The sequence below is a fragment of the Helicoverpa zea genome, chromosome 25 (assembly GCF_022581195.2).
Source record: "Helicoverpa zea isolate HzStark_Cry1AcR chromosome 25, ilHelZeax1.1, whole genome shotgun sequence".
NCBI classification, from domain to species: domain Eukaryota; kingdom Metazoa; phylum Arthropoda; class Insecta; order Lepidoptera; family Noctuidae; genus Helicoverpa; species Helicoverpa zea.
In genome coordinates this window covers 8,724,447-8,743,830 of record NC_061476.1, presented here as the reverse complement: position 1 = coordinate 8,743,830, position 19,384 = coordinate 8,724,447, and the positions used below count along the sequence as shown (strand labels likewise).

General features: G+C 34.2%; 1 pseudogene; it reads left to right on the top strand.

The window, feature by feature from the left end:
* The first annotated feature begins 1,491 nt into the window (after positions 1 to 1,491).
* LOC124642710 lies at positions 1,492 to 6,930 on the top strand (annotated as a pseudogene).
* Positions 6,931 to 19,384: the final 12,454 nt, after the last annotated feature.

Sequence of the window (19,384 nt, the reverse complement as noted above, 5' to 3'; positions counted from 1 at the left end):
TACAAACTTAGTAATTCCATCGTAAAGTTATTTTGGTGTTTACTACTACTACTTACTTACTAATTTTAGTGTTTACGTTTGTTTGGTTTTCAAACGTGGTTAGCGATTTGTAGTTTAATATAAACGATTTATACTGATTTGAAAAAAAATCTAGAAAATGAAAAAAGGTACCATATCAAACCTATCTTTATTCACCAAAATACATTATAAGTTATGTTATTCTGTATTTAGAATAATAGTATAACTGTGTTTAGAATAATAGTAATTTTAATGCGAACAAAAACTAAATTCTTACTTACTACGCAAACTGGCTAAAGTGCAGTTTTTACTTAAATCACTGACCGATAACTTTGAGTGAGTAGGTATGTATGTATTTCTCGTAGTATCGCGACATTTATCAGATATAAGATGACAGTTAAAGTATCTACACAAGGTCCTTTTAAGAAAAATATGAGTTCATTGCCCTTTTTATACGCTTACTTAGAATATTAACTAAATGAAAATATACTTAATGACTGTTCAAAAATTACTTAATTTACTAGCCTTACAAGTAATTATGATTAGTAGGTTGCAAAACTTGACTGATGTAACTGGACCCAACAAGTTACTTTTTCCTCTAAGTTTTACGTAACTTCTACGCAAATAAATTAATATGACATTATTCAGACGATTAACATAGCTTTTAACTGTCTGTTTTTTTTGCAAACCTTTGGAATTTAATTCGTTATTTATAGAGTCAGTAACAACAACGGTAAAAACTTTAAATAAATACCGGTTAGTTTATAAATAGGCAGTAATCATATTCATTAAATTAACCTTATGAATACGTTGCTAAGGAATTTTCACGAAGTTTCATTATGAATAACTAGCCGTTTTCCCGCGGTTTCCGTCGTGTCCCGTGGGAACTACAGTCCGTATCTTGATAAAATACAGCCTATGATACTCAGGAAGAGTGTAGTTTTGTGAAAGTGAAAGAATTCTTCGGTTCAGTAGTTTCGGACCGTTTAGGGTATAAAAAAAGAAACAAAAAATGTTGAAATTAATTATATTAGTATAGGCTAGGTTACAAATGCAGAGTACCAATGTTTCTGTTTTTCTTCGTTTCTAAAAATGTCTCCTGTCGATCAAGATTTAAAAGAAGCCTCGTCGACCAGACTTTTGAGCTTTCTCTTCTTACGAAAGTCGCTATAAAAGTTCTTTAAATAACGTCTATTGCGACCTTCCTACACATGATATCCATCAAAACATGTGTTTAGTCTCAATGGGCTCTCGAGCACACTAGAAACTTTTAGTCGGCCGATAATTTGTTTGGGCTCATAAATCAGTATGAAGATGTGTTGTAGTACGCCAATAGTACGCACATTACAAAGATCAGTTATTTAGGCGGTGTCAAAATGACTGAAATTTTTTATTGGAGTCTAGATTTCCTTTATAAGCATTTTTACCAATAATCGGGTAGTTTTTATTTTTATTTTAATAGGAAATTGTCAAATGACTCCTCCCGCTGCGGGTAAGTAGTAAGGCAGTGTCAGACTCTTACTGCCTAAAAACCACCACGTTCCTTGGTAGGCCTTTTATGTACCAGGGCCGCGGTAACTCTTTCGAGCAATCCTGCAGCCCCACTATCGGGGCAACTATCTGCCGACTTTTTAGTCTGCAGTTTGCTACTCTGTAGTCTCGTGTAACCGACATAACCTTGTGTGTTTGGTAAGTTGCCAATTTACGCGAACTGATGAATTCTTTCATATACTCGTAGTATTGTTTACGTAGAATCAGCTGTGGAGAGTTTGTGTTTTTAAACAAATATATTTTTGATGAATGTCACGAAAATCTTTGTTAGTAAAAAGCTGTGTAAACTTACACTTTTGTACGGAGTTTTTTAATTTGAGAAGATGTAGACATTGTGACTTGGAATACTTCAAGTTAACATGTGTTTATTAATAAAGTTGATGAGGTATAAGTATCTGAGTTACTTAAACGCAGGTTTCTGAATACTTTTGTCCGTGATATTTATATTTTTAAGGGATAACGAATTTAGTAAGCCGCCGAGAAAATTCCTCAGACATCGTTCATCAGACTTACAGGGGCCCGATTCTCCTAATTTTGCTTAAGCGACCTTCGATTGACGTTCGACTCGATTCGACTGAGATCCAATCCCGACTCGATTACGATTGAAGCGTATGTGGCATTCCGCTATTTTTTCTTTGAAATAAACGTTTTTATCCTTTTCTGTCATTCAATAATGAATCATTTTGTCTGCAAATGATTAACGATTGCAAAATGATTGGACAGCAAACTACCGTATAGACCAAAATCATCAAAATAGAAGACCAATCGCACACCAATCAAATGTCAATCGAATACGATTGGTCTTTTATTAGTAGCAGAATGCCCGATATGGTTAAAACTGCTATTACGATCATATTGCGATTCGATTTCTATTCGATTTTGACATTATTAACTTAGGAGAATCAGGCCCCAGGTCAAATTAAGTGTCTGATTAAACTACATACTTCAGAACATACTTAATACAACATTTCTGTATTCGCCACGTATTTAGTGGTTATACACAAAACATTAAAATAGCTCTATTTGTAATAAACGCTGATTCTGGCGAGTTTCATGACCGCCGCTGCAAATGTCCGTCTTCCGCCTTGCTACGGTCCAAATTGGCAAATAAATACTTTTAGATATTAAACGTGATATGATTATGGTTTATCATGATCTCACTAGTACCTACTGATTTAAGATATTTTTTTTTTATTTTCTCGACTATAAACAGAGATAAAAATGGTGGACAGGACTTTCACACTATCGGATTTTGTCGCGCGTAGACGCTTGTTTTTCCTACGGGCGACACATTTTGCGCGGTAATAAAGTCGCGTCGCGTGGTTGCAGGTACCGGTAGTTGTCAATTGTTTATTTTTACGCGAAAAACCTGATAGGTAAATCCGCTAGCGTTAATGCAAATATATCAAATCATTTTTTTTGTAATAACTATCTCTAGTCAACTTTCAAGAAATTCTCGCTAAAGCGCTTGTAACACTAAAAAGACTATTTGCTATTTCCATTTAATTTAACTGCTGTTTTGCCACCGCAAATGTTAAGTGCGGCAGAAATTACAAACAACATGCAAGTGAAAATATAAACTTACATGGCCTAGTGTTAGCATAGAAAATATCCGCAAGAGGGACTTGTAAAGTGACTATTTAGAACCTACTCATAAACACGAACCATTGCTCATTCTTGGCTTTGTCTAGACAAGCACATCTCAAGAAAATCGTTATCTGTCTAGGTACCCTTTTTCCCATATTTGGGTTGGCTTCGAGTCTACCCTGATGCAGCTAAGTATCAGTGTTTTACACGAAACGACTGCCTTTCTGACCTCTTCAGAACCCAGTTATGTAGGCAACCCTATATTGCTTGTCTTTCTGGGTTCGGACTACCCGTAACGACTACCAAAGATGTTCAAATGACAGCTACGGATTTACCCCCGCACTCCGAGACATTCAAATGTTTACTTAAGATATCCCTTAGTGAAGGATTTCTTTGACAAGCCGTCACTAGTATTATCCAACAATATTCATCTGGGAATCGAACCCAGACGTCTCACATTCAGATAAGAAAACATATGTTTGTCTAAAGAGCTTATAACCTTGTTCACTGTCTCGGTCAAACAGGAATAACATAAACTGAAAGAGAAGTAAACATCAGTTTTGTAAGAAAACTATGTGTATTTTGCGTGAGAGAAAATACTCATTAACATAGTTCGCGAGCCTTACTAAATTCATTATTTTTATTGGCGTCCCGACCCTGTTTTATCTGGGAAATGGGATTTTTTTTATTGTTCTTTTGTGTCAACGGTGTTAAAATATTCAGGGCCGGCAATTATTTCAGCTATAGAACTTGTGATAAATATAAAAACAACTCGTTAATTATTGTATTAACCTCCCCACTCAGATACATTTAATGATTACTTAAGTCACTCCTTAGTGACGGAATGTCATACAAAACCTTCACTAAGGAATGGCTTAAGTAACCATTAAATGTCTCTGAGTGGGGAGGCAAGTGTTGTAAATAATTAATTGCTTTTTATTGATGATTAATATTTACAGAAAAAATATATGTATCCTTAAACTAAAATAACAATGAATAAAAAAATATTTAAGGAAAGAAGAAAGGAAGAATCTCAGTAAAATCTTAATATCTTGATAACACTGGGAGAAAAATAGAAGTGATTTCAATAGTCACGTGCACAAATACAAGTCGGTATTGAAATAGAAAATTAACTATCATGATGACCATCAGCTTATCGGCTATACTTCAAACAAAGACATTAAACATATAAGTAACATATAAGTAATACTAGCAAGCTTCGAATGAACTGCGTTTTGCGTAAAATTATAACTATATGAAAACTCAATTTTTTAAAGTACGGTTGTGCCGTGAAAAAAAATGGTTTTTATTTTCAAACAAATATGTACTCACTATATACGTATAAGTATTTAAAATTAAAATGCTATATTATACGAAAATAAAAATCGTATACATGCATAAGTCGCAATCTCCGAAAGAAGTGAAAAGATTACAAAAAAACTGTGCCAATAAAATAGTATAATAGGCTACATTTTGTTTGTATATTTATAAAAAAAAAATACTACGCAATAAATAAAAAATAAGAATACCAGAAATCGGATCAAATGATGCAAGAGTCATCAAAAATTTCTCTTCGTCATAAAATATGTTATCGTTTATATACAGACGTTAATATGTAACGAATATAAACCTATCATGTTATACAATAAACTTTATCTCTTTAATTTGTAATTAGGTCAAATGGAATACGCAACTATTCACTGTTTTACATACACTATTAATTACTTAATTAATTATTATGTATCAATCTCTATTTGCGTACGGAATAAGTTAAAATTCCTTAGTATAAAATAGCTGAAAAGAAAATTCCTAGTAAAATAGCTGAAAAGAAATAGCATAATTTATGTATCTTCTAGTTTTTCGTGGGAGAAAATTTAAGAAAGTTAATTACCAGGTCATTGGCATTAGATAGTACTTTGTTTTATAGTTTTGTTGTTATTTGCAAGAAAATGTATTTCCTTGTCTTATCAGTTTTTATTTATTTATTTTCCTTTAAGTAATTTACAGTTTATTTTCTTATTTATATTTAAAATTAGCACGTCGTTTGTCGACTATTTTATCTATTACTAACTGTTTTAATTACGATTCAAAGTCGTAGTTAAATTAAATTAAAATCTATCAATAGGGAAATTAGTTAAATATAATTCAGTTAAATACTTCGACATAATGTTAATGTCATTCACCTCTTACAAATTTCACGTAACAATTACCTACTGATAGCGACTGTCTATCCGAACTCCAAAAACTTGATAACCTCAGTGTTATGAGACTTTGTTAATTGACCCGTAAAATTAGGTGTTTTCCAAGATAATATGCAGTTTCTCGTGAGGGGTGGGTCCTCACTTGGCCTGAGGGCTGGCTGACAGTTATTTTGAAGGTTTGGTCTGAACTAGGGCTTTCAAATACCGGATTTTTTCAATTCCGGTATCAATACCGGTATTAGAAATTTCAATACCGTGATCACGTGATCACGGTATTGTCGGTCATGCAAATATTGCAATACTCCAGATATTAAAAGTCGTCGCTCCTTTATGCGTCTTCGAAGTGCTTTTGCAAGATTTTGGCTTAAGTCTTGACCATCTAACTTCGTCAACATAAATTTTAGCGCAATATCCGCTTTTAGTAAATTGGAATCCCGTTTACAAACTAATATTGTTACTTTGACTACAGAAAGGCTGTTGTAAACATTTTTTAATATTGTCAAATCGAATTCGTCTAATTCGAAATCGGAGTTTAATTTTAGATCGATTAAAACTTTTAAAACACAATCCTTTATCGCAATCACAATCGTTTCAAAAAGCGTCGAATCATAGTCCCGACACTATGACTAAAAATGAGATTGACTTCATCATGACGAACAAGAAGCACATAGTCAGAGACGTCTCCGTGATCAATAGGTTTAACACCGGTAGCGATCACCGACTTGTCCGAGGCTCTCTGAATATCAACTTCAAGGCCGAACGTTTCCGTCTGATGAAGGCCAGGCTCCGACCAACACTGCTCCAAACCATGACAGGATCTGAAACGTTCCAGTCAAATTTGGAGAACCGATTTGCCGCCGTGGAAACCACAACAGACGTTAACTAGAACCACAAATATGGAGGCTCATGGAAGAAGGTTCGAGATTCTGTAACATGCAGCGTAAGGGCTTATGAAGAAACGACGTGAAAACCCGCCTCGTCAGCTAAGCGGGCTCTAAACCAAGAGATCAACAAGCACGTGCGACGCGACCTCCGGTGCTCCAATATTCTTGCCATTGAAAGAGCAATTGAGCTGAATCGGGGGTCAAAGGTGTTCGTACAATCTCTTGGAAGAAGCCACTTGACGAAGCTGACCACAACAAGTGGAGAAGTCGTTTCTTCGGTGCCGGCAGTCCTTTCGGAAGTGGAAAATTTCTATGGCCGGTTATGCGCATCGCATGCATCTCGACCTTATCCCGGAAATGAGGATTCTAGAGCCACATTAACACGCCATTTCACCGAAGACCTGCCAGAAGTCAACAGTGGCGAAATCGAGATCGCTCTGAGACAGCTCAAAAATGGAAAAGCCCCTGGCGAGGATGGCATTACAACAGAGCTATTAAAAACAGGAGGTAAGCCCGTACTGGGGGAGCGGCGGTTTGAAGGGAGAACTCCAGAGGCGTGGAGTAGGAGTGTTGTCGTTCTGTTCTTCAAAAAGGGAGACAAAACCCTGCTGAAGAACTATCAGCGGGCGGGTATGCTGGAGATAAAAGTTAGCGCTTAATACACAAGTGTGAAGTGTGAGAATAAGATTACGAGTCGTTGTTATTTATCTTATTTAATACAACTTCCTGCTACTTATTACAACAAACCACAATAATTAAAATTATAATAGATTGTAATACCGTAATCACGGTATTGGCTCCTCAATACCGGTATTGAAAAAATACCAAAATATATCCGTGATCACGGTATTACGGGATCCCGTAATACCGGTATTGAAAGCCCTAGTCTGAACGTTTTTTGCAATTGACAATCCTCTCTGTTAGTTCAAAAAATGCTATTTTCCCTTGAGAATTGACAGCTATCAGCTGCACAAATACCGAATGCGGTAACGTGTCGGTAACACTATAATTATTGTGCATCCAATCAAACTTTGTATTCTGTTTAATACTGGCTGGATACCTAATCGTTGTAATTTAAATTATATGTGTATTAGTCTGACCTTAATTGGTGCACTCCTATCATTCAGTATAAAAAACTTTTTTCTTTTTTCCCTTGAAGTGCTCTCAACTGCACAAGAGATTTGGTACCCCCATATAATACCTACTACCATTCATCTCCATTCTGATTTATAATGTGTCCGACAAAAAGTTTGCAGTTTGATACTAGGTACCTATACAATTGACTGTGAAATGTATTAAAATATAAATGTATTTTCTCCTTATCGCATGACATTGTTTTGTCAAGACTGAAAGAAACCGCGTGCGATCGACACACACTAAAAATAACTAGTTAGCTATATTTGTAGAAAAGGTTTGGAAAATTCGCGAAGCTCAAGAAAATTCTAGCTCTACGGGGTCGCGTCTGTGGTTAATGTTCGCATGACTTGAATATGTGTAAAGCTTAACTCTTAGAAAAATTATTTATGTTGGTTATTTGGCTATCCATACCATATAAAATATTGTGTGGCTGAAAAGAAAATTTAATTCTCTTTGCCCCTGTTTTCCATATTACATATAGTTTTCTTGGAGTAATATCAGTGACAATGAATGAAAATCAATGACCATACAGTACATGCCCAACTAAATCATAAATTATATGAAAAAAAAACAGCGCATACATTTTTCAGTCACAGAAATATATGTAGCATGAAGAAAATACTCAAAAATAAAGCCAATCCACTATAGAAAATCAAAAAGAAAAAATACCTACCAGTAATAGCAAACACTTCACTAAACTTTCATACAACAAATTAATAATTATTAAAAACAAAATATTTCACTACAATATTCCCGCGACTTTGCGAAGTATTCCGACGAAACAATTGGCGCGACTAGTGTTGTGACCGTTCGGCATACAACTGAGTACGCACAACTCTAGCTCTAGCGGTGTACCCGAGAACGTCTGTCGACTAGAGGCGGGACACGATGACTTGGCATTTATCGATGATATAATTATTCTCATTCTCAATCGTATATATTTTTAACGCACATATTTTTTTGTACTTAAGTCATATTTATAATTAAAATTAAAAAATATTTTAGTAAAAAGCCTAAGACAAAATACCGTCAAAAAATTCATCCCGATTGCTGTCGACTGGGAAACTTACCTATGTTTATAAGTTTTGTGTGTAGTAGAGAATTTTGTAATGGAGGAAAATAAAATATCTCTGTGAAAAGACACAAGTATGCAATTTGTTATTTTTCGACATCAGACACCTTAGTGAAATATGAAAGTAGGTATCAAAGTTACATACATCATTTTCAGACAATGCTAATGCCCATTATGCACATAATGAACGTTTCAACATGTCATTATTCATTGACCAAAAATACCAAATGCAAGTTTTTGTAATTGCTACTGTCTACCTATACATTTCAGGTTTGTCACTACAATGAAATGCAATGCATCTGTCACACTTCTGGTACCAATAAGTGACTGTTATTAACTTATTACCATCAAACGATCCGGCAGTGATTTCCTTCAAAAAAGCTGCAACAAAAAATGTAAACAGTCAACAAATATTGTATGAGCCTATGTGCACTTGACTTCCGTAAAGTAGGTATTATTATTATTTGAGAAGCAATTTGTCACGTCCAGTCTCAGATGAGTGAACGCCGTTGATACCACAAACTCTTAGTGATGTGAAATCTATCAAGGTCATCGATAAAATGAAAGTGATTCTCTGTACCTAAATATATTTCGATAAGCATAAATACGACTCTCAGACATAAGATTACGAAATCCAGGAAATTGTCACAGATAGAAGCATAAACTTTTAGGTAAAATTATCGATGTCGATATTTTTTATCGATAAATGTGTCAATATAGAGTTCAAAGTCCGAGCAGTGTCCGACTGTCCGATATCTGTGCTGCGCTTGAGTTTACACGCGAACTGCTTTTAAAATGTATACAAATACATAATTCATAGAAACAAGTGTAATTAAGTTTTTATTATTTTATATAGTACTAGATGTTATATTTAGGGCTAAGACTTTTGGGAACCATATTTGATACTCGTAATTACTCACTTAAAATTCTAGATAACTAGTTGGGTTTCATACGTTTTCCTAGTTTGGTAGATAGTATAAACTGTTCAAAAATTGTATGCACTTTTATATAGCTTGAGGCTAAGCAATCAGTAATTTGTTTGTTTTCCTCAAAAATAGAAAACTACTACACAGAGAAAGGTCAGCTATTTCTCCGTAGATGAAAAGCAGGTTCTTATATCAGCAGTGTCTGCATTGCCAGCGTGAATCATGGAGTATTCCAAAAGTATCCAGATTGTAGACAGGTAGACGATCGAAGAAAATTATAGAATAAGAATAATAACAGAATAGAATAACGTCCTTTGAAGGGTAACTGCTGTTGCTAACCAAGTTTAAAGTATTTAACACAACTGGCCTAGTAACAGACCGGTACACAACCAGTTTCATATTGCATACTGCACCTAGACCACTTTACAAATGAGGGACCAATTATGTCAACGAAAACATTGAATGTACACTAATTACTTACTGGTAATTAAATATTAGCTAAGTTATAATATGCGTTTGTTTACTGCGAACCAAATGTTTTAATATAAATTTGCCAAATAATTTATAAGTTATGTATAATAACAATCATCATCTTCCGAGCCTTTTCCAATGAGACGTATTTTTTTCCACTTGGAAAATGCCAAATAATGGTTGTTATAGGATTTTCGTGCAAAATTATGTACATATTATATGCTCAAAAATAGATTAGTTTCATTCCAGTTGATGCTTGAGAAAACAGTGTCAAATAAAATTTTATCTTGATATGAGATTCATGGGAAATTCAGAAGTCAAATGAAGGGAATACCTAGGTGAGAAAGGTTATTTTTTTAATATAAAAGAAGCAAAATCTCTGTTCACATTTAAAAGATTATTAAAAAGCCACATTTTGAAGGATTATTTCATTAACAAAAGTTAAATTTAGGTTAAGTGGTATCAATCATTAACTTAATCTACACTATAACACACTCAACTCAAAATATATTTTACTCACAATTCAATTCTCCATTTACGATTTTAATACACTACATTATTATAGAATATTATAGTATACCTAACATATAAAAACCACAATCTAACATAAAAAACTGTATACATACATAAAACAAAATATATACATTCACCATATGTTAATCTAATATATTTTACCCTACGTACTTGACATTTGCTACTATATCCATAAAAAAAAAACATTAAAAAAAAAATATTATATGTAGTGCCTACAGCATATACAAACCACACTCCTTACCTAACACCTAACACACAAAATCATACACATAAATACATAAACAAACTCAAGTAATCAAAATAATATAAATGCAACTTACCTACTTATTATAATTACTACAACCATATTTACTATATAATAAGATACTAAATTTACGAGCACAACAATAACAACATTGGTACTTACCTATTTTTAAACGCGGTGAAATAGCCACTGTGTCATGGGCCTTAACAAACATGTATTGTATTTTTCTATGACTGCGTTCCTCAGTCTACCCGCACTAGCGATGCGCACAAGATGTCGTGCACTTATTTCTACGATTACCCTACCTTTTTTTTCTTTTTACGAGTCTAATAATACTGTTAAGAAGTGATGTTATTTGACTTATTGTACAATCCACTACGCAAATCGGCCTCATGTATTTATAAATTATAATATTGTATTTTCTCTGTAAGTGATTGTGTAAATCTTTTGAGAAAATAAATGTCTAAAACCGTAATATCTTCGAGATATTTTGGGAGTAGCTATTTGCCATGGCTTAACTAGAATTATGTGGGCTTACATAATGATCCCAGTAAAATACTACAAGATTTCTTTGGCTTAATGCACATGTGATTGTATCCACCAGGATTGTAATATTCCAAGCATAAACCCATCAGTCTTCAATTTGATATCAATCGGTTGAATCGTATTTCAAAAGCCATATTACGCTGGACTAAACTCACCTTCAGAACTGGATTTTGGGTCTACCTTAATCGAAGTATAGGCTGTATTATGTATTATCAGCCAAGTAGACTCTTCCTCTCAAAGGCACGCCCCTATTCTGCTTACCTTCTGACGTAGATAGCTTCAAACTTATACCTATCTTCAATTGTTTTCTGCCTTTAATCACCAGCATAGTGACAAATGACGTCATACGTCATGTTTCTCTGAATTCCCTCGACATTTACGCACGCTGCGGGTTATCAGAGTCAAATAATCAGCTGTTACTACTGTTTATATTAAAAAATCTTAAGTAAATCAAGTTATTAGGTATCATGTTTTATTTTTGTATGAATTACGTTGCTAAAATTACGCGTAAAAATAGTGTGTTTACTGATACGGCTATGTATTATTCTTTTGTTTTTCTGTGTCGATGAAAAAGGAAGAAGATACGACAAAAATTGATGAAAAAATATATGGGCAATCCGAGGATGGGAAATAAGTAGGTAAAAGGCAAAAAATGGATTTAAATTTTAAGGCAATTCTGGCAATTGTGTTAAAGTGTCACATCTTTTTTGTAAAGTCAAAGTCAAAGTATTTATTTGCACATGAATACAGTAGGTTCATAAGGGTTCATAAGAGTGGGAAATCCTCATGAGAATCATGTACTGGAAAAACGGTTTGTGCAGGTTTTACAAACTGAGAAGTCTTATCGAATCGAATAAATGTGCATTATATGATGACGAGTGCTAATTCCCTAGATTGTATTGTCTAATAATTATTTATTTTAGAATTAGTTATAAGTACTAAGGTATAATTAAGAGCAAGGAGAATACTGTTAACACACCTTGAACATAGAGAAAGATCTAAACTATACTCTATTTGCGTAAGCACTAGGGGCTGAAAAAGTTGATAGGACTTTTTACGCAAATACTTACTCCTTAAAATAAACTTATGAAAATAATGGATGATAAAAATATGGAGTTTCTTGCCGGTTCTTCTATAAAAGAACAGCTAGTAGATGATATGTTAAAGTGCACTTTTTCATCTTTATTCTTTATTGTACACAAAATATTCAAAATACACACAATACAGAGAAGACATGTACAAAGGCGAGCTGAACCCAGAGTTGGGTTCTCTAACAGCAAACCATAGAGCGATAGAGAGATGAGACAGGGAAGAGAAAATTAAAAGTTCATTTTATAAATATTCCGAAGATTCAGTCAGGATCCGGTAATTTCAACCAAAAAACTAGTTTCAGTTCTAGTTGAACAATGTAAAGAACCAAGACATTAAATAATAACTTGCGTAATAAGTCAACAGTTACAATGTAGGTATATTTGTCTGTATAAGCAAAATTCTAGATTTTAACTAGTTCTAACGTATCCAAACTTGCTTTTAAACTAGTTAAGGCAAACAGACAGACGGAAAGGTTATAAATAAGTGTCAATAAGACTGTAGGAATCAAAACAAACTTATCAATGTGTTATCAATGTAGTAGTGTTATCAATAATGCAATATGTCTTGTTTATTGTCAGAGAAAATAAGATAAAGCTTCCGTCAGTGCAAGTGTTGTACCAATATTGATCAATTCGCAAGGTTCATAGAAAGTAAACTATTCTTGGAATAGCTAATATTTGTATTAATATCTAGGGTTTTTTGATGGGAAATCATCAAATGATTCCTTCCGCTGTGGATGCAGCGTGAGAGAGTGTCAGACTCTTACTGACTAAAACCCACCATGTTCCTTCTTAAGCCTTTTATGTAGGTACCTGGGCCGCGGTAACTCTTTCGAACAATCCCGCAATTAATATATTAATACAAATATTAACAATTAAGGTACGGATGTTTATTATTATTTTACGCAAAACAGTAAATACATACGGCTGAGAATTTCTGGATTTCTACGCGTTTAAAAAATCGAGCAATTTATAGGTTTTTAAATTGCTTATAAGAACCTATTTTTCAAAATGGTAACTACAGTTTATTTATCTAAAGAAGCGAATTTATCAACAACCTTTATAGAACAATCGTGTTAACGATGTAATTAGTTTATTGTTATTTTCCTTTTGATTTTTGTTATATTATTTATAGAATAGAATAGAAGTTTATTGTTTCCAGTATTACAGCAAACAGAAAAAAAAATGTCTTTTAACAAATAAAATTACCAACGAGGGCGAGGTTCGCATGCATTAACCAAACTCTTTGCAGCACTGGCTGCTAACTAGCTGTTTTGTTTTTTAGTTCGTCTTTTGTTTTGAGTTGTCATCGCGCCGTCTCGCAGCGAGCCGCCCTCTCGTTTTTTCCTGATTTCTTTCAACTAATTGTTTTATTTAAGGCCCAGTTTTTCGGTCTATCTCGGTGTTTACCGCAACCATTGAATAAAGTCCACCTCCCACCGAGCACAAATGGCAAAATGATTTTTTATGTAAAAAGATATAATAGAGCTAAACAAAAGTGAAATTATTTATAGATTTCAAAGTACACACAATACCTACGCAAGAGATTGTGTACGCATAGAAAAAAAAAACAAATGAATGAAGCAATAAGGAAATCATTCAATTCCGCGACTGATTTAAGTCAAAATAATTACATTTCTATTTGATACAATAGAGTTAACTTGAACCGTAATTTTATTGAGTTCAACTATTTGTGGTCTTGTAAAAAAAGGTTCCGATTTTTTAAGGCTCTTTGCTTTTTGAAAAATTTTCTTTCAAGTTTCTATTCATAGTTTAAGTAACTTCTAAGAGTAGGATTAGAAGGTACATAATATAATGTTTATTTTTTACTAATAATACCATTATGTGCGATAACTTAAAAAATAATACAGGCACAGGAAACGATGGGGTAAAGCTTTGTTAAAGTCATTTGTTGCATACTTTACATTACTCGGCTAGCGAATTTACTACGTGACCGATTCTATTGAATGGGTGAACGTGATTGAATGATAGCGTGACGCCCGAACTGAAGATATTGAGGAAGTGCTTATAATATAACCAAACATATGAATACCAACTTCTTTTATATACGGTGTCAGCCGCATCCCGTGGGAGCCTATGTGCGATACCGGATTAGAAATAGCCTATAGCCTTCCGATAAATGGGCTATCTAACACTGAAAGAATTTTTCAAATCGTAAAAGTAGTTCAAGAAACTCTTCAGCTTTAGGTTTAGCATTAGTATATCGGGCGTGTCGTACCTAATCACGTTAAATCCTATCACATATACTTACTACAAACTATAAGGGTTTCAGGTTGACTACGGTACCCTAAATAGGTATGAGGAATATTTATTTTATCTTTTATAGGATTCCAGAGCGACATAAAAAGGTAATAAAGATCTTAAGTTACGATTAAGTTCGTTTTAGTTATAAGTATTTGCCTAGAAGGTTGATATTTAAATTTGATAAGATTATTCTCAAGATAGATACTTAGATTATATTTATATTCTTTATTGTTTACTATAATGATTATTAACAACACAGGAAATTATAAACACAAAGAGAATAACCAATGTCGGTTCTATCGCTAGATTCCTTCAGACAACAAACAAAAAAATATGACTGGTCTGGAATGCCGAACTGATTGTCAAAATCCTAAAATATATTTCAAGTTCACACTGAAAACCTTTGACTTTATAGTAAGTAGCGCTTGCTTATATATGATACTAGCTTCCGCCCGCGGCTTCGCCCGCGCAAGTTCGGTTATTCGTTTCCAAGAGAACTCTTCAAAAGTCCGGGATAAAAACTATCCTATGTTCTTTCTCAAGGTCAACTCTATCACTGTACCAAATTTTATTAAAATCAGTTCAGTGGTATAGACGTGAAAGCGTAACAGACAGACAGACAGAGTTACATTCGCATTTATAATATTAGTTGGGAATAGGGAGGACTAGATCATTAGGGAAAACTTTTGATTTAAATAGGCTATTTATTTATTTATCTATATTAATAATCACCTCTTGAGCCACGTGCGAATAATGTTTATAAAACAAGCAGTTCAGATATAATAAAATAATTTATCTGAACTGCTAGGGAAACCCTTCACACACATCCTGAGAGAAATAAGTCAATAATTGTTATTTAAAACCCAGTGACGTTGATAACGTCATTATGATCAAATGACGTTGATACCACTGGTTCTATTTCTCTCAGGATGTGTGTGAAGGGTTTCACTAGTGATATACTTAATAAACAGGAAATAAGTTTTATTAGTTTGTAGGTATCTTAAAGGCTTCGAAACTACAGAACCGATTTGAAAAATTCTTTCACTGTTGGAAAGCTACACTCTTCTTGAGTAACATAGGTCATATTTAATTCCAGGCTCCATTCTGTTTCGTGAAAGTTTCTAATACCCACATAGAGATTTCGAACGAAATCTATACTACCTCTAATATTATAAAGAGGAAAACTTTGTTTCTTTGTTTGGTTGTAAGTTGTAATGGATAAACTCAAAAAACTACTGGACCGATTTTAAATATGCTTTCATCATTAGAAAGCTTTATTATCTGAGAGTAACATAATATGCCATATTTTATCCCGGTGCGGGCAGTAGCTCCCACGGGACGCGGGTGAAACCGCGGGAAATCGGCTAGTGGCGTATAAAGGCATAATTAAATACAGAATGAACTGTTTTGATGACCTTTGGACCAGAAAATATCACCCAATACTTTGACAAGATCACTCTAAGAAGAATATTTGTATAGAATCAAAGGACTTTGGTCATTTTAACAGTTATGGGTTTTCCTCAAGACAGTTCTAATGAACTTTGCCTTCACAATATTTTTTTACAAGATGACTTAACTATGAAATGACCAACCAAAATATTTTTTATTAATAAGAAATTAATTATATTCGGAGTTGGTTTTCCTCAATAGTGTGTATTTATCAAATTATGTTGAGTTTTGTTGTTACTATGGACTTCCGTATAGTCTGATCATTATTTTACTATTGGTTGGTGACTCAGTAAAAATCTTGGACTTTGTTCATTGATAAATAATGTAAAACTTAAATAGGAACCAACCTAGAAGTTAAATTTGTTTTAGTTCATATTAATTCTATAAATATTTTAAAGTTAAATAATTCATAATCTTGTAATTTCCTCAACTTTGTTTTCTAGAAGTCGATGGCAAAAAACTAACCCTATGTCATGGATCTAAAAGTAAGGAAATCGGAGTTATGTACTTATTTTGTTTGTATTTTTCAGAGTATCTTTTACTTTTCTTGGATTGAACTTTAAACCACCTTGACTCAATTAACAAATGAGAAGAAAGTAGAACACTCATTAGTAAATTATTGTATTCAAATCAGTTTGATTAATGAGTGAGTGTAGGAGGTAAGTTACCAAACAATTGACATATATCTATAAATAAGTTCGTACTGAAGCACATAGGCACCTAAACATATTTTGTAGATACTACAATGCTTATAGAAATATATTAAAAAAACATTCCAGCAATGTTTTTTTTTTATGAATTACCTCATCGAACAATATGATTATATACCTCTAAGTAATTTCAACAAAGCAATGTTTGCATACGTAATATTTCCTGTGCAATTATGTACTTAGCTGTTTACTTAAAACAAGTAGATGGGCTATTTCCGATCATGCTATAAAAAATAATTCGCGATTTTCCTGTATTTTTTCTTCTCATCGCTGCCCGCTGGAAGCGTACCCGAGAGGCTGGCAGCATTGCCACGTTGGATGGCAATGCTTAACTTTTGACCAAAATAAAAACCAGCCCTTGGGGTCACTCGAAATGCAAGCAAGTCGCTTCGCCAGATGTTCATAAAGCAGATGAGCACTTGGGCCCCACGGCCCGAGGGTTTCTACCCCAAATGGCTCAAAGGTATAGTTACTTGCCAGGGTATTTGCACCCTTTGAGGTCCTCTGCAGCCGCAGCAGCGGAACCAGCACATCGCGCCGAGCTAGGAAGGTGGGATGGTGCAAGAGTATCGACACAGGTCGCGTCCCATACTAAAGACCTACCAATCTTCCACGGGAATAATGACATACCGTCTGGTGTCTGGCCATCGTTGCATGAACAGGTTGACATAGCATGGTGTCAAACGTGACACAGATAATGCAATGATAATATAATCTATCACGTTCATTCGCACGCTATACTGTATACTTATTGTTTTTAATAAACAAACAACATCGTTAAGGATTTATTGAAAGGATAATTTATAAAGCTTGTTTAATTGGAGTACACGTGGATATCTCGGTGCTCATGCCTACGTTACGTGACAGCCTTTTTATCCCGTCCCACTGCTGGACTGCGGCCTCCTCTCACACGGAGAAGGATTGAGCATTAATCACCACGCTTGCTCAATGCTGGTTGGTGATTTCAAACTTAATGGAGAAAAATACAGGCCATTGCATAAGTTACGGGTTTTCCTACGAATGGGAAGTATTGGGAAATTTAAAAAAAATCGTTTAAAAATGTATAATAAAGTTCACATTTCGCTTCAGAGGTCAAAGTCCCCCTCTTCTAGCAATTTTTTTTCACAATTACTCCATATATACCTAGTTTGTAATCGTTTTATCTGCATGAATAAATTGAACTCTAATAGAATTAATTAAAATTCAATTCATATGCATTGCCAAAGTATAATATAAGGTTTTACCCAAGTTTAAGTACATAGGTTCAAAAATACCAGGAGAGCTTCGTGAAAAAGTAGGTAGTGCCATTTGGGCCTTGCTTGGCTCGTCTTGGCAAGTCAAAAGCCAAGTGGATAGTTAGCATTGCTTTCTACAGGCCGACTATATTTTGTACTAGTTTCGACCGCTCAATCACACTATAGATAACCACACTATAGGTGCACATTCAATAGCAAAGCTTGCTAAATGCACTTGATAACGTATTGAGAAATGACAGGTTATGTGATGGCCGCTCAGTTTTGCAGCTGACCCCAATATTCCTCGCGATTCAAAGAGTTAAGCAATCTATTGCTTAAGACTTTGATGGGATGTTGCTTAGGTCTGTCTTTTTTTGAGTTTTGAGCAAGTGCCTTTTATAGGTTAGATCTTGTATTGCTAGACGCTAATTAATGGTCTTTGATGCGGGAAGGCTTCTGACAAATTGGGGCTAACAACCTGGAGCCTTTTAAGATCTGTATATTAGTCTACTTCTGACGGTAGGCATGCCACCAGGCTGGCTTCTAAGAGTTCGCTTAAGAGATTTTTTTTTGACTTTCGACTTGTGGATTCAACTTCATTTGTTTTAGTTTTTGCAATACAAAATTCGATTCAATTTTTGTATTGATATTCAGATGTTCTTCTGAGAACTGGTGATTGCAATAATCGCCGTAATATTCCAATTCAAGGTACAGAGGAAATGGAAGAAGAAGATGTGCTGCTCAGTCCGCAAATGAAAACATTGATAAGGGGGAATGAAAACATTCAAATTGCTCTCTAAACCGGCTTGGATACAACGTTAGAGCACCGATAACTCACTAGACAGAGTAAGAAAAAAGAAATGCTTTAGTATTCGAAGTATTGGCACATCAATCTCCACGGTTATACATAACCCATCTTATGCAATTGATTTGTATCTTATCTGCAATGTTAAGATCATAGCTTCAGAACAACTTCAAGGTCTCTTAAGTTCATCTCGCCAAAAGGAAATAATCTAATCTTGCAAGAACCTTCGAAGTATTGTTTCCGGGGAGATTATGACACTGATATTTTGAAAGATTGTGTAATAAAAGCAGGTAAGTACTTGACTTTTTCTAAGGGCGTTGATCATGATGCTTTCTCAAGGAAAATTGGCGATGCTGAAATATTAGATTCCTTACATGTTTTCTTTTGCTTTTTTTAACACATGGTATCTAATATGCTTTAATACGTATTTTTGCAAGTACCCATTCTCTAAGCTCTCACGAAACATTGCTTTGATGTATGATAGCTGTTACGGCTAATTAGAACTTTCAAAGTCAAACACGTGATGAGTTTAAATACCGGTTTCATTTCAGAGTCAGCGGTAGCAATTACGTAAAAAATACTTACTGCTGTTTCTTTTTTCAAACTCTATAATCTTTTCAACTAGAATATCGGACAACTGTTGGCTATAAATATTTTT